Source organism: Physeter macrocephalus, chromosome 2 (genome assembly GCF_002837175.3).
Source record: "Physeter macrocephalus isolate SW-GA chromosome 2, ASM283717v5, whole genome shotgun sequence".
Classification (NCBI taxonomy): domain Eukaryota; kingdom Metazoa; phylum Chordata; class Mammalia; order Artiodactyla; family Physeteridae; genus Physeter; species Physeter macrocephalus.
In genome coordinates, this window is record NC_041215.1 from 1,600,318 (window position 1) to 1,614,577 (window position 14,260).

A 14,260-nucleotide genomic window follows, 5' to 3' on the forward strand; every position below is an offset into this window, starting at 1 on the left:
AGAAGGAAAGTTTACAAAAACAAAAAGCAAAAAACTTTTTACATGACTGCTGCCCTCTCTTCCTTTCTTTGCCAGAGTCTACTCTATCAGATAAATGTTTGTTTACTTAAATGACCAAGGATTTTTGACTCTGATGATGAGAAAGGCAGCATGGTTTGGTAAAGGACATTTTGGATAAGGGAGAGCGGCGAAAGTTTCCACACTCTAGACCTTGGTTTCTTCTGTGTAATGAACTGTATCATTTTTGAGATCTTTGTCATGTATGTAAGTTTTCTAATTTGGCCAATACCCATTCTCTTTCCCTGCCTCCCAAGGTCCTGAGTCAGGGACAGAGAATAGATTTCACTTTATGTGCTAACTCTGGCGGGTTCTCAAATGGCTGCCTGTTGCACTGTTGAGAAAGATTCTGGGGCTACATCTCGGCTCGGTGGAAAGAATTGCTGAATTGATTAGTGATGTCTGTCATAAGCATAAGATTGGAAAACAGTGATGTATGCAAGATTCTTGCAAATATTATGTATTGACTGAAGTTATTGGTGTTTTTTTGGCCCAATCCAAAACACTCTTGTAAAACCAATATTCCCTTTCACATATTCTTGGTTCCTTTAAAAAGGTAGTGGTGTCCGAGCAGACATGTAATGGAAAAAGCCAGTAATCTGAGAGCTTGCATTTTTACCAGGGAATGGTTTCGATGTGCTGCAGTCATATTTTATCAAATGTAAGATGCACTATGATTTTATGTTCACATTATAAACAGAATATGCTACCAATTAAACTGCAACACAGTGGTTTTTTATTGCACTGGTTGTACTCTTCAGAGATTGTTAAAAAATAAAAAAATAAGTTTGACTGAAAATCCCTTTTGTATTATGGAGCTCCTCTTTGAGTCCTCACAGGTAAGCGTCATCCTCTCCCGTTGTTCAGGAGAATAGACTGACTGAGCTTCAAAGGATGGAAGCATCCTGGCCGAAGTCACACGGCTAGTAGCAAGACAGGCTGTGAACCCAGGGACGTCTGATAGCAGACCATGTGTACTTTGTGCTGTCCCATAGGTCTCAGAGTGTGGGGGGAAACATCCAAACTTGCTTGCACAGGTGAGGGGGGTTGTCAGGGAACCCCTCCCTGGCTGATGAATCCTGCTGCTGTCTGCTCTAGAGAAGGCCATCCCCTGCCTCTGGCCTCCCTGGCGCTGGGGATGGACAGTCCCACAGGCAGAATCAGGGAACCTAAACACTGCCAGAAGTTCTTGGAAGGGAAGCAAACTGGTAATTTTCCTTAAATTGGGATCTAGCTTTTATTTCAGGTAGTTAAAATAAGCCTCTGGGTGATACATTTTGGGCCTAATTACCCCAGTTTTCGCAGAGGAGTCTATTGAGTGATTAAATAAAAGTAAATGCAGTTAGCACGAGGCCAGCTCCAGAATTTCAGAGCCATTTATTCGAAAAGAAAAAAACATGTGGGAATCACCCCACCCTCCATTGCTTCACCTCATAATAGCACTGAAGACTCCAGAAAATGCCTGAGTCATCAGAGAGCCAGGGTTTCAAAGCTCTGACTTCACTTCCCAAATGACAAATAGCCCACCTGCATGTCCACTCTCTGTCACTGTGAACCCAAAGACTCAGGAGGCCTCTGCAGGGGCCACAGCGAGACAGTGCCAACTCCACCCACATCCCATCCCCATCCCATGGAGAGGGCGTGTGAGGACAGTCTAGGACACGAGGAGGTGGGGTTCCCAGCCAGAAGTGGTCAGTTGACACCTGACCTTCACTACATGACTCAACACCTTGTTCAGAAAACAGTGTTTATACTAAAGCTATCACTTACTGAGCAAATATCCTGCTTTCAGGCAGAAGGCTAAGTACGATATGTGTTTGACATCACTTAACCTGCATCAGGTGCTCATATTTTACATATGAGATAACAAAGCACAGGAAGGTTATGTAACTTGCCTATAATCACACAGCTTGTTCGTGGAAGAGCTGGAATTTGAACCCAAGCAGTGCCATTGCTAGAGTCCCTGTTTTTAAATAGCATATTATGCACTCCTGCACTATTAATACCTTAAATTACTATTTAGGCATCAAGTATTTTAAGATAATAATGAGCACCTTAAACCCAGCTATTGCCCTGCCTAGACTGTGGAATCTAATGGGATGACCTGTATAGTAACTTTCAGAAACCTGTAAGATGGTGTAGGATTTTGGTGGTTTTATGATGACAGTGATATCTTTAGGATCAAGCTCCTCAATTCTGGTAATTGAACCATAACAACCCATAAAATCTAAAGAACTTTCTGTCTCCTTGAATGCTGGTGCTTATGAAATAGCAGGTTTTACAGAAGACGACACAGCTAGAATGGAGACATGGAGATTCTAAAGGGTCCTGGAAGGAGAGGTAGTCTCCTCCTTCCACATCCAGCTCATCTCCGGGTTCTGTTTGTTCTAGGTCTAAAGGCCTCTATCCAAGCACTTCTCATTACCATCGATGCCACTAGCCTGTGTCTGGCCGTGACCATCTCTCCCTGGTGCCCTGCTACGTCTTCTGATAAGACATACTGCCTCCTCTCTCGTCCCTTTCTAATTCTTCACACTGTGGCCAACATGGTCTTTTAAAGTAGCACTTTCTTGGAGATAACGCATCAGTGGCCCCACTGTGGCCAAGGATGAAGGCCCAGCTGCTCACCATGGCTTTCAGGGCACCCAGTCTAGCCCTGCATCTTCTCCCAGTGCCCCTTACCTCCCACACTTGTGCCAACTCAAGGGAACTGCTCTTTTGGTCCCAGAATGCTCTTTTTACTCTGCATCCTCCTGCACACCATTCCCTCGGTCTAGAACATACCCCTCCTGACTTTTCCAAGACCTTCCACCTTGCAAACTCCTCTTCCTCCTTCATATCTTGACCCACATTCCACTCAACCAAGTTGGGATCCCTCTACTGTCTTCAACCTTGTGTACTCATCATACTGTCATGAGAACATCCTTCCTAGCAACTGCAGAACAATGCCTGTCTTCATCACTCCTGCGTTTCTAAGGACACAGTAGTTCCCTGGCATGCAGGATGATCTCAATGAATACCTGCTGAAGGAATGAAAGATTTCTGCTGTCTATTTTATTTACATACAACCCATCATTCTTTTTTTTTTTTTTTTTTTTTTTTTTGGCGGTACGCGGGCCTCTCACTGTTGTGGCCTCTCCCGTTGCGGAGCACAGGCTCCGGACGCGCAGGCTCAGCGGCCATGGCTCATGGGCCCAGCCGCTCCGTGGCATGTGGGATCTTCCCGGACCGGGGCACGAACCCGTGTCCCCTGCTTCGGCAAGCGGACTTCCAACCACTGCGCCACCAGGGAAGCCCAACCCATCATTCTTTTCCTTAACATGTTAAGTGTTACTTGCATTACCCTTATACAAGTGTTACTGTTATTACCCTTGTAATATGATTAAGCTAGGAGAATAAGGGAGGTAAAGAATTGTTATTGAATACCCAGACCAAATGGAAAGGAATGGGGGGAGAATGTATTCATACTCTTCAGAGGATGCATATGTCAATAATAATGTCAGTTAACATTTCCAGAGTGTTTGTCGTGTGGCAGAGATGGTACTTTGGGGATATGATCACATTTAATCTGTGAGGTTGACAAATATTATGATCCCCTCTCAAAGAGGAAACAGTAGTCAGAAGGCTTACGCTCCTTGTCCAGCATCACACACCTGGGAAGGAGAAAGCTAGAGTCCATACCCAAATCTACAGAGTTTGAAGCTGACATCTTAAGCATTTCACTATACATATCTGGGAAATTGTTTTCCTGAGATGAAATTAATTAGACAAGATTCCTGAGAGAGAGAGAAGAGTAAATATGTGTCTATGTTTGTGTAGTAGAGGGGGATCAGGTTAAGAGAGAAAATAAACATTATACAAGAGACCTGAAATTCCAGTTGGTAACTGAAAGGTGGCATAATAAGCTTGGGGTAGCTTCGTTGCTGCTTGATATGGTCATGTGGATGGTGCTTATAGCCAGTGAGTGGGGAAGCTTTGCTTTATTAAGTGTTTCGGTAATTGTATATCAAGGAATTCTTGGCCTAAAATATATATGCAAAAAGTGGGTTAGTATCTCAACTTCCAAGGGACCCATAGCATATATGGGCAGAAGTCAGTGATCAAGGTAGATTTTGCAGAACTGGGTCTAGCTCCTGAATGACATGAACAGTTTGACTAGGTAGAGAGGAAGGGTTAAGGGGTTGCTAAGAGGGAGCAGCATTTCTTGCCTTATGTCCATCTCCTGGCCTGTGAGACTTCTCATTCCTGAAGATCATCTTTCTTCAGTGACCTCACTGTCCTTTGTCCATTTTTCAATTACAGCATTACCCTGTCATCATGGAATTTTCTCTTTACCTACCTAGGTTTCACAGTGGACTAAGATCCTTGAGGAAAGGGACTGTGTCCTCTTCTCTTGGAGGTTCCTGGGCATGGGCATGTAGCAGGCGCTCATCCAAGCTACAGGAGTGAGTGGAAAGAACAGAACTAATTGAAAGCACAAATCACTGTTTAGCTTTAAAAGAATTCTGATTTTAAAAAATAAGATGAGAAAAGATTTATTTCATGCTAGGCTTTCCCTTAAGGATCTTTTTTTTTAAAATATAAAATTCCCAAATACTTTACTAGCCCTGAGTGGTAGCATTCTTTTAGACAAATCAAAGTTTGAGAGCTGGAGCATAAAAAAGCCAGCTTCATCTCCAGACCTTCCTTTTGTTCCATGATGAGTCACAGAGATGGGAATTACGAAGTTCCTAAAATTTTTTAAAATGGCCACTGCATTCTCCCTAGTCCACCTAATCGAGCAGACCTCTGCTACAAGGAAAGAGAGCGCTTCTAGATAATAAACATGCTGCTGCTGTGACAGTTTCACACGTGGCTCAGTAACCTGTGCCTTGTGGTTCTTCAGGGGAGGTTAGCTCAGACTCTAGAGAAGCTGGGGCCTCCACTGGCCACCCAGGGGCTGCTATTGTTAGCACCCAGAGAGGGAGAGGCAGAGACAGAGTTTGGGTATCATACAGTTAGTACTAGGAAATGCATGACCAGTGCGTCATATCCTAATGAAATTGCCTCCAAATATCTCAGTGCCTTTTGGCTTCTGTTAGTGGAGCTGGACAGATCTGACTTTGAACAGGTAACTTTAAGTGTGTCTTAAAGGTTAGACTCCATTGTATCTTCTGTCCTGTTTCCTGGTGCTAGAAGAGATGCCAGTCTTTTCTTGTCCTTGGTGAACTTCGGAAACTTTATTTATTTATTTTTAACATCTTTATTGGAGTATAATTGCTTTGCAATGGTGTGTGAGTTTCTGCTGTATAACAAAGTGCCTCAGCTATACATATACATATATCCCCATATCTCCTCCCTCTTGGCGTCTGTCTCCCATTTAGGCATTGATGAGCACCCTCACGCCCAGCATTTCTTTCTAAGGGCTGTGGGGGTTGGTGCACAAGGTTTGGAGTTTGAAAGGATTTTACTGGCTGGGAACTGGTCCTCTTTTTCTCAAGGGGTGAGATGACCTTATTCCATAGCTAGGAAGTCTCTTTACTTCACAGTTCTGCTCCTCAGTTTCCATATCTGTAAAATGGGGCTAGTAATGGTTGTTACTTGTCAGTTCCATGGTGAGGACTGGGTAAAAACCTATGTGTAAGGCTCGCAGCACGGAGTTTAACACATAGCAGACCCTCGGTAAATAAGAGCTGTTATTTTCCACCTTCAGTGCTACGGTCTTCTCCCTACTTTGACACAAGTGTTATGGGTCAGATTACAAGTTATTTTATGGCGTGACTCGGGATAGCACCTGGGTTTGTGCATTATTATTAAGCTGTTGCTACAGCTGGGCTGTAAATAAAGCACCCCCCCCGCCCCCCCGAGATGAAACCAACCACCAGATGTCTGCCACAAAGGCTTGAATCCCAGACAGGAAGGAGAAATCCCATCCAGAGGCTCCTTCCCTGGGAATGCGGAGGGAATGGAGCTGCCCACAGAGAAAAAACCCTGTTGGAACAACGGCGAATGAAACAGGCTCCCCTGCAGGTCTCCGTCCCTGTCGTCTGTGCCAGGGCACTGGCCTTCTCAGTGACTCAAGGGAATCATTTCTGTCAAATGATCCTTCAAAATCAGAACCCACTTTTCTAGATTCATGCTACATTCATAAGTGATGCATTTGTGTTGCCATTAAATATTTATGATAATTTTTTAATAACATGAGGATATTCTAGGACTTAAATATGGAGGATTATAGAAATATAACAACAACATAAGAAAGCCATCATGGGGCCCTGAAGGTCAAAGAGGGGAAGAAATGTGACCCCTCACCAGAGGCTCTGGATCTCTTAGAGGTCAGACCCAGGGACCTTGTTCGGAAGCTAAAATAATGTTGGGATCGTCTGCTTAAAGGACACATGATTTGTACATCTTTGTAGTTTTACTCTTTCTAAAATGATTCGGCTTTCCTTTTTATAATCAGGAAAAAAAAAAACCTCAAACACTATTTCTTTAAAAATAGGAATTAATGAGATAGTCAAACTTACTGAAGCATTTTCATGTATATAATTCCACTTTACTTCTAACTAGCCTGTGAAGCCAGAAAGGCAGATGGTTTCATTCTGAAGACAGAGGTGGGGGGTGGAGGTGAAGGTACTTGTTCAAAACTTTGCAGAAAATCGGGGGCTGAAGTCAGGACTCCTGGTCTTGTTCTGGTCTGTCTTTCCGCCCTGGACTGCTTTTCCTCTTAATGTGTCCATCTCCATATTTTCTCCCAATTCGTTCAACAAGCACATGAAGCATTTACGGCATCTCAGGCAATGTGATAAACACTTCGAGGGTCCCAGGGATGCAGATGACAATTCCTGTCCCCCAGGACTTTGCTTCCTGGTGGAGATGAGTGTGAGGGGTTGACAAAAGAAATGCCAGGATAATATAAGCAGCAGTCTGGTCAAAGCACTATGAGTACTTGGAGGACGATGGAGTGACTAATCCCATGGCAGGAGCCGGGAATGATCAGAAAAAGTTGCAGAGAGGAGTTGACATTGAAATTGCAACTTGATGTCTGGCATAGGAGTGAAGAGCCCAAGCTCTCATGTTTGGCAGACCTTGCAAGAACTCCAGCCTTCACCATCTCATACTTGTGGACTTGGACAAATTACTTATCTCCCTCCAAGCCTCGATTATTCTTCTGGGAAATAGGGATCATCATTAGCTACCTTATGGTAATTTTTTGAGGAAAATATAAGATAATGGAAGCAAAACATTTGATAATAGCCCATTGTAACTTCAAGAAACCGGAGCCTTTATTATCATGATTAGTAGTAATATGGCTACTATTCATTTATTCCCCCAAACGAAAATTATTTCCCATGGTAAATAGGTAATGGAACAGTGTCCCAGGTACTGGGAACAGTGTGTGCTAAGCCACTGATGTGTAATATCCTCTGATGTTTTGGGAGGTGGCAAGGAGATGGTACAAGGGAAAGTGGAGTGGTAGGAAGTTAGGCTGCATGTACTAGGTTGGAGTTGGATTGCAAGGAACCTTGTTGCTATGGAAGGAATTTTATGCCCTGGATGGTGGTGGGCACAGTTAGAAAAGCTTGGAGTAGCATGGCCAGATATACGTCTTAGAGCAATCCCCAGGTAGCTGCGAGGAAGCTAGATCCAAGGGAGCTGGAAAACTGTAAGGAAAGTAGACTTTGAAGGCCAGTGCAGTGGTCCACACGGAACAGACAAAGGCTCATAATGTTGACGTCTTTAATTAAACAAAGACTTCCTGGATTTAAGACTTTACAAGGGGAGGAAAGAAGTTCCTACTCTCATGACATGTTACATAGAGTTGGGAAACAGGGAGAAAACTAGAAACAGCTATAATTCAAGACAGATAATCATCATAAGAGAATAACAAGGACAGCATTAAGAGGGTGAAAAGGAGGTGGGGGGGCATGATATCCAGGTGGGTGAATCAGCAAAGGACATGTGCTTACTGTCAGAATCCCTCTCCCCAACCCCTCACTAGACTGTAGTAAGCTCTCTGAGGCAAGGGCTGCATCTGTAGTTTTCTTGCCTGGTACAGAGAAGGGACTCTATAACTGTTTATTGGAAGAAAAGTGGTTATGGGCTGAGGTTCTTGTGAGAAGTTTCCTTGGAGCTGGTTGTCGTGTAGTAGTGGAGAAGAGTGAGGGATCAGTTCCAGGAATTACGATCAGGTCTGGGGTCTGAGTTTGCAAATGCTGATGCTCTGCATGGCTTTGATTTTGCTCTCTTTGATCCCTAATTACAGAAAGCATATTGTTTTTACCTTGAAACACACAAGCAAACAAAAAACAATGACAAAAACACATGACTTCTCTCGTCCATCACGCATATGGGAGCTCTGCACGTGGGATTAGGTTCAGTGGGGCTTGGTGTGCTCGGGGGAAGAGCTATGTGAACCACTCTTGATTTCAGCAGTTAAAATGACTCAGCCCGTTTGGCTCAGGAGGTAGAAGGCTTTTCTATCAGCATAACCAGGGTATCACAACATTGTGTGTGCTACCTGGGGAACCAAGCCCAAGCACGGATGAGAGGTCACTGTGTTTGGCTGAAGATTTAAGAAATTTATATGGAGGTTTTGCCAGGAGAAAAAATTATGGGTTTCATTAGAGTGAAATTTAATATACCATAGTTAGTTATGGATTCTGAGAATTCGTGAAAGCCATTCATGATAATAAAGCTTTTATTTGGGGCTTTCCTGATGGCGCAGTGGTTAGGAATCCGCCTGCCAGTGCAGGGAACACGGGTTCGAGCCCTGGTCCTGGAAGATCCCACATGCCGCGGAGCAAGTAAGTCTGTGCGCCACAACTACTGAGCCTGCGCTCTGGAGCCCGCGAGCCACAACTACTGAGCCCGTGTGCCTAGAGCCCATGCTCTGTAACAAGAGAAGCCACCGCAATAAGAAGCCCACTTGCTGCAGCTAGAGAAAGCCCACGCGCAGCAGCAAAGACCCAATGCAGCCAAAACATTTTTAAAAAGGTAAATAAATAAAGCTTTTATTTGCTTTGAAGTAAATAATCCTTTGGTGTGATGCTTATTGTCTTTTCATTTTAATTGTGGTTTAAGCCAAGACAAAATGCTCTGCCCCAAATGCTTCTTTAGTTAGACAGACCCTGTCTCCTTTAAATTGCATTTTGTCTGAAATGGACTAGGTCACATGTAATAAATTCTGGCATTTTAATGGAAACATTACAGCAAAAATAATTAACAATCTGCTTTAATTTCAAAACTAATTTTCTCTTTCATACAGTAAGGCAGTATCTTGGAAAAATGTGCAAAATGCATTGGAATTTAATTTAGTTCCGAAACAAGGTTAAACAATTTGTTCCAAAAGGAGGTTAAGCTGGGCTGTCAATATTCAAGATAAATGGTGGGGGAGGATGGTAGTGGCTTGATGTTCCTGAGTCCTGAATGCCATATGGACCACAGTGGAATTAGAAGAACTGGCCACATTAGCTGCTGAAGGCCCCAATCTGTGGAAGGCTGGATGCTCCTGGCAGCACAGATAGAGCCTGTACATAGATAAGGGGAAAAACGGGGAATCATTTCTTCCTGTATCTCCACTGAATCCAATTCATTCTTTAATTTATCCCTGCAAAAAATATTTGAATCTCATTGTGCTAAGTGCTGGAGATTCAAAGGTGAGCAAAAATAAGCAGAATTCTTACCTTAGGAAGATAATAGGCAATTGAGAGAGAAATACATTCATCAAAGAATTACATAAATATATGTACAAGGACAGCTGTGCCAAGGACTTTGATGGAGGGGTCCTGGTGCCAGGTGAGTGTATAAGAGGGATATTTGGGATGATCTGGGGCAGCGGTGGTTGTAGTCTTGGAAAGCCTTACTTGAGAAACCCCAGCAGAGCTGGAAACTGGGCAGGGAGGGTGCTGTGGTGGGGACTGTTCCAGGCAGAAGGAAAAGTGTGTACAGACCCTTGAGGGAGTGTTCTCATGGTGGTTCTGAGGAACCCAAGGTAACTCACTGTGACTGTAGAGCAGACAATGAAAGGGCCTGTGATGGGAACTTCCACAGGAGAGCCAGGTGGGACCTCCTGAGCCATAGTGACAGACCTAGTCTGACTTCCTAAGTTTATCAGGAAGCCAGATCGTGACAGCCAGAGTGTGACATGGGTCAGGTCTAAATTCAGCAATGACTGGTTTTGCTGCTACGTGGTGAAAGGGAAGGGCGTGCACGTGGGGAGACCAGGTGGGATGCTTCTGTGGAGGCTGGCTGAGAGAAGAAGGGGGTTTGCAATGGGAGGCCAGTAGTGGAGAGGCACACTTACCTGGGAAGCCGGCTTAGCCTCGTGGTGAGAAAACCAGACTCTCGGTGGTTCTTCCTGGGCTGAGGATCCTGGAGGATGCAGGAAGAAATCATACATTTGGGAAACCTCAGGACTAGGGGTGATAGACATGAGCAATAGGAATTCAGGCTGTAAACTGGTGGAAAGAAAATGGGGATGAAGTTGGGATGAAAGTACCCCAAGGGGGTTATGAGCCTTAAGCCAGTCAAACATGGTTTTCACCAAATGCGAAGAGTGTTGGGTGTGGATTTGTCTTTTAGTTCTTTTTATTGCAAGCTATGCTTGATGGGCATAATGATCACAAAGCATCTATATTTCTGGGAACTTAAAAAGAGAAATACTTTTTTGGCATCCAGCAAGTTGCCTTGAGCTGCTTAAAATGAGAGCCTTTTCAAGTGAAGGCTATATTGAGGCCTCTGATCGGCTAAGAAAGAAACTGTACCTGGAGGTCAGAATGCGTCTCAAGTCTAGTGCCAGTGGTTCCTGCAACTACCCTGGGTGCTGGTGTCTGGTAGACCTTCACACGTTGCACCCACCCAGCACATTGCTCCCAGCGCTGGCTTCCCACATGATTTCCACGAGCCCTTGGACGCTTCATCTATCTAGCCTTTCTTAGTTGCCTCATGCTTCAAATGGCAGGGGCCCAGCCTTTGCAGTGTCTTTTACCTCTAGGGTATTTGATTCCACGCGGCAAGAATCCTTCATTCCCCAGAGTGCTGTTCTGTGCTAGACATGCCTGTGTATTCTTCTGGCTCGCTGAGGCCTTTGTTACTTAACGATCATTGTCATAGTCTTAATAAGGCCAGGAAGAGTTCATTCCTTATTAACACCACTTTTTGCCCTGAGAAAACCTTAAGCCTGTTTCTGAAAACCCATTGCAGTCCCACAAAGGCATCTTCCCTCTTCTCCCCCAATTTACTTCAATAAACAAATGAATAAATACACATTTATTGAGCACCTGTTGTGTGCCCTCCGTACTGCTCAAGGTTCTCTCCCACTTAGTTGTCAGGCACCCTTGTCAGGCAAGGGTGATGTTCAGCATTATAAGAAAAGGAATCAGCAGCTCACAGAGGTTAACTTACCCAAGGTCGTCCTGCAAAAAAGAGGGTAGTAGAATAATATTAAACCCAAGACTTCTGATTCTATGTCCAGGTTTTTCCCACCTAAATTGGTAAACAAACTGGTTTTAGATGGCTCATGGACAGCGCAGGGGAAAAAATTAAATCACGTGATGGGAATGTTGTTTTCTTTTCAGTTCTCTCTCAAGCATCCTGATTAGTCAAGTAGAAAATGCATTTGGTGTTAAAGTGGCTTTAGCACGTGTTGAATATTTGCTAATCTCCCTTTTTCACAAAGAGAGCTGGTCTCAGGCTCAGCACCGTTAACACTCAACAGTCTCCAGCAAGAATTTTAAAAAATTATTTTGGTTTCGTCTTTTATTTTTGGAACATCATACTGGTTTTTCTCATGGTGGTGATATAAAGTTGCCTTTCTAGGAAGAGAATTATGGGAAAAATAATTAAAGAAAAATAATAAGTTACATTTCAAGTATATGAGCATAATAATGATAAAAATCATGAATATGTATGCGTCTGAGTGAAACTGGGAATTGCATCTTTGATTGACAGTGCCTCTCTGGCTCCCAGGACATGTGGGCCTTGAGGAGATCATTGCCATGCTAAGTTCTGAAGCTGCTCTTTTTTTATTTGTTTCCCTGGGAAACATATAGAAGCGATTATAATGAAAACTCTCCCTGTCATTAGGACCATTGGACATCCTTCTTAGGTTTAAATTTTATAACCCAAACCAACCCAAGCTAGTAATGGAGTCTTAAAACCTAGGAAAAATATGTAAGTTTATTGCAAAAGATAATATCCCATTTAAAACAGTTTAGAAATTTACAAAACCTTACATTAGTACATAGTCTTTAAGAAGGTGCTCTATAGATGAGCTGGTATTAAGTTCCAAGTATAGTGAGTACACATTTTTTTAACTACAGAGAAAGCAGCTACATAAACTCCTGCAACTTAAGCTGATGTATCAGTCTTTCACCTTTCAATTTTATAAAAGTAACTTTTGCTAAATTAATATCGCTCTGTAAAACCAGATAACTTCAAGTACAGCATTTCTGTAGGATAGCACGGTAGATGTTACATAATATTTTACAAAGAAGCAATTTTCACATGAGTAGATGAATATAGAGTCTTGGTATATGTATACTTTTTGAAATTTAACACAGAGATGATCGTTTTTGTTTAGCAGGAATGTGTTTACTGAATCCACTTCCCCCATAACAATTTTAAACGTTCAATTTTCAGAAGAGACTTCCTTCCCAGTTTCAGGTTGGTGGCCCAAGCAATGTTGTGTTGTGCTTTGGTATAGAATCATTATAGCCTTGTTTGGTTTTATCTCCAGAAATGTCAACCTTTTCAGACCACGATTTCATCTAACTCAGTTGAGGGTTTATCCCGAGGCCGCCACCTCAACATAAGTGTTTGACAACATACACTTTTTATTAACCAAATGTTGGATTATCCATTTTGTGTGAGTTATCCCAGACATCTCTTCATCATTACAGGCTGACTTTGGCAAATGATCCTGATCAGCTCTGGGTGGCTCTGCTCATTTGGTGTTGGCATGTGCACAGACTTTATAAAACAGGTAGAGTAGGTGTTCATATCTCCACTCGGGAATGGACAAACAGGCCCTGAAAATTTAAGCAATTTGCTAAAGGTTGTTGGAATAGACTGTTCTGTTGCCTGGGTGTCTTAATTCTGGGAATAGGATTATTTCCATTTTATTGTGCCGCCCAGGAACATAAATTAATTTGAAAATTAGCGTAAGCAAAGCAAATTAAGATGGAAGCGCTCCTACAAGATAAAATTATATGAGATCCCCAATGATTTTGCTTTATTGGATTATCCTCTGTGCTGTTCTTTTTGGTTGTTGGGGCCAACTGAGAGTTGATCGTGTGGATACATACAGAAAGATCTGTGGCTTTTAGCCAGTGGTACCATATCTTATTGAAACGTGGCTTAAGTATGCCAAGTGTATTTATCTTAATTCTAACTTCACGTTATGTATTCCGGTCTCATTTTGTGGGTTTAAACATTACACTAGAAACAGAACAAGAACATCTTGAATGACATTCCAAGATTTAATAGTGCCAGCCAAGATTCCTTGCCAAATTTCCCTCTTGCTCTCGCTGAAATAGCTTTGTGCACTGCAGCGCAGGGACAGGGGAAGGTGAAACTGTCCGGGTGGTTTGCTCAGTTAGCCTCAATTTGCAGCAGGGAACGTACGTCCCACGTTTACACAGGATGCTGCACTCTGCAAAGACTCTAACTCAGACACCCAGTCTTCAGCAAAATGGATTATGAAGTGCCTTCCTCACTGAATGCTCGTTGAGTTTAGGGTCCTTTTTCTAAGCAGCCTCAATCCAACCACAGGCTGGTAGAGAGTTTAACAAGAAGGAATATGAGCCTTGCCAACCTACCCCTTGTCCCCAAGAGTATGTAGCAGTTACTTAATTATATTACTTTAGCTGTTTGTTCAGCCATGCAAGTTTGACTGGACCCACATGTATGGAGGTCTTGTCAAAAGAATGAGCCAGACTTTAAAAGAATTCAGACTTTGGGAAGGAAAGGTCTTTAATACTAAAATGGAAAAAAATATATCCTCATCCCCAGTTCTGCTGCTTCTTCAATCCGGTGACCATTGCCTGGTCACCAGGAAGGGAGATTGTGTAGATTAATATACTTTGAACTTATCTACAAGGCTGCTGTAGGGATGAATGGGTGAGAACCAGTGTTGTGTTTTGTCTTAGTCTTATTTATGTTTCTGGTAAGATGAAACAGACAGATAGGCTGCTGGATCTCATGATCTTAAATGTTGCAGAGA

General features: G+C 43.0%; 1 protein-coding gene across 1 annotated transcript in view; it reads left to right on the forward strand.

Annotated features, from left to right (window-relative positions):
* Positions 1–14,260, forward strand: part of DOCK2 (dedicator of cytokinesis 2) — a 432,741-nt gene that overhangs the window by 187,208 nt on the left and 231,273 nt on the right. The window lies entirely within an intron of this gene.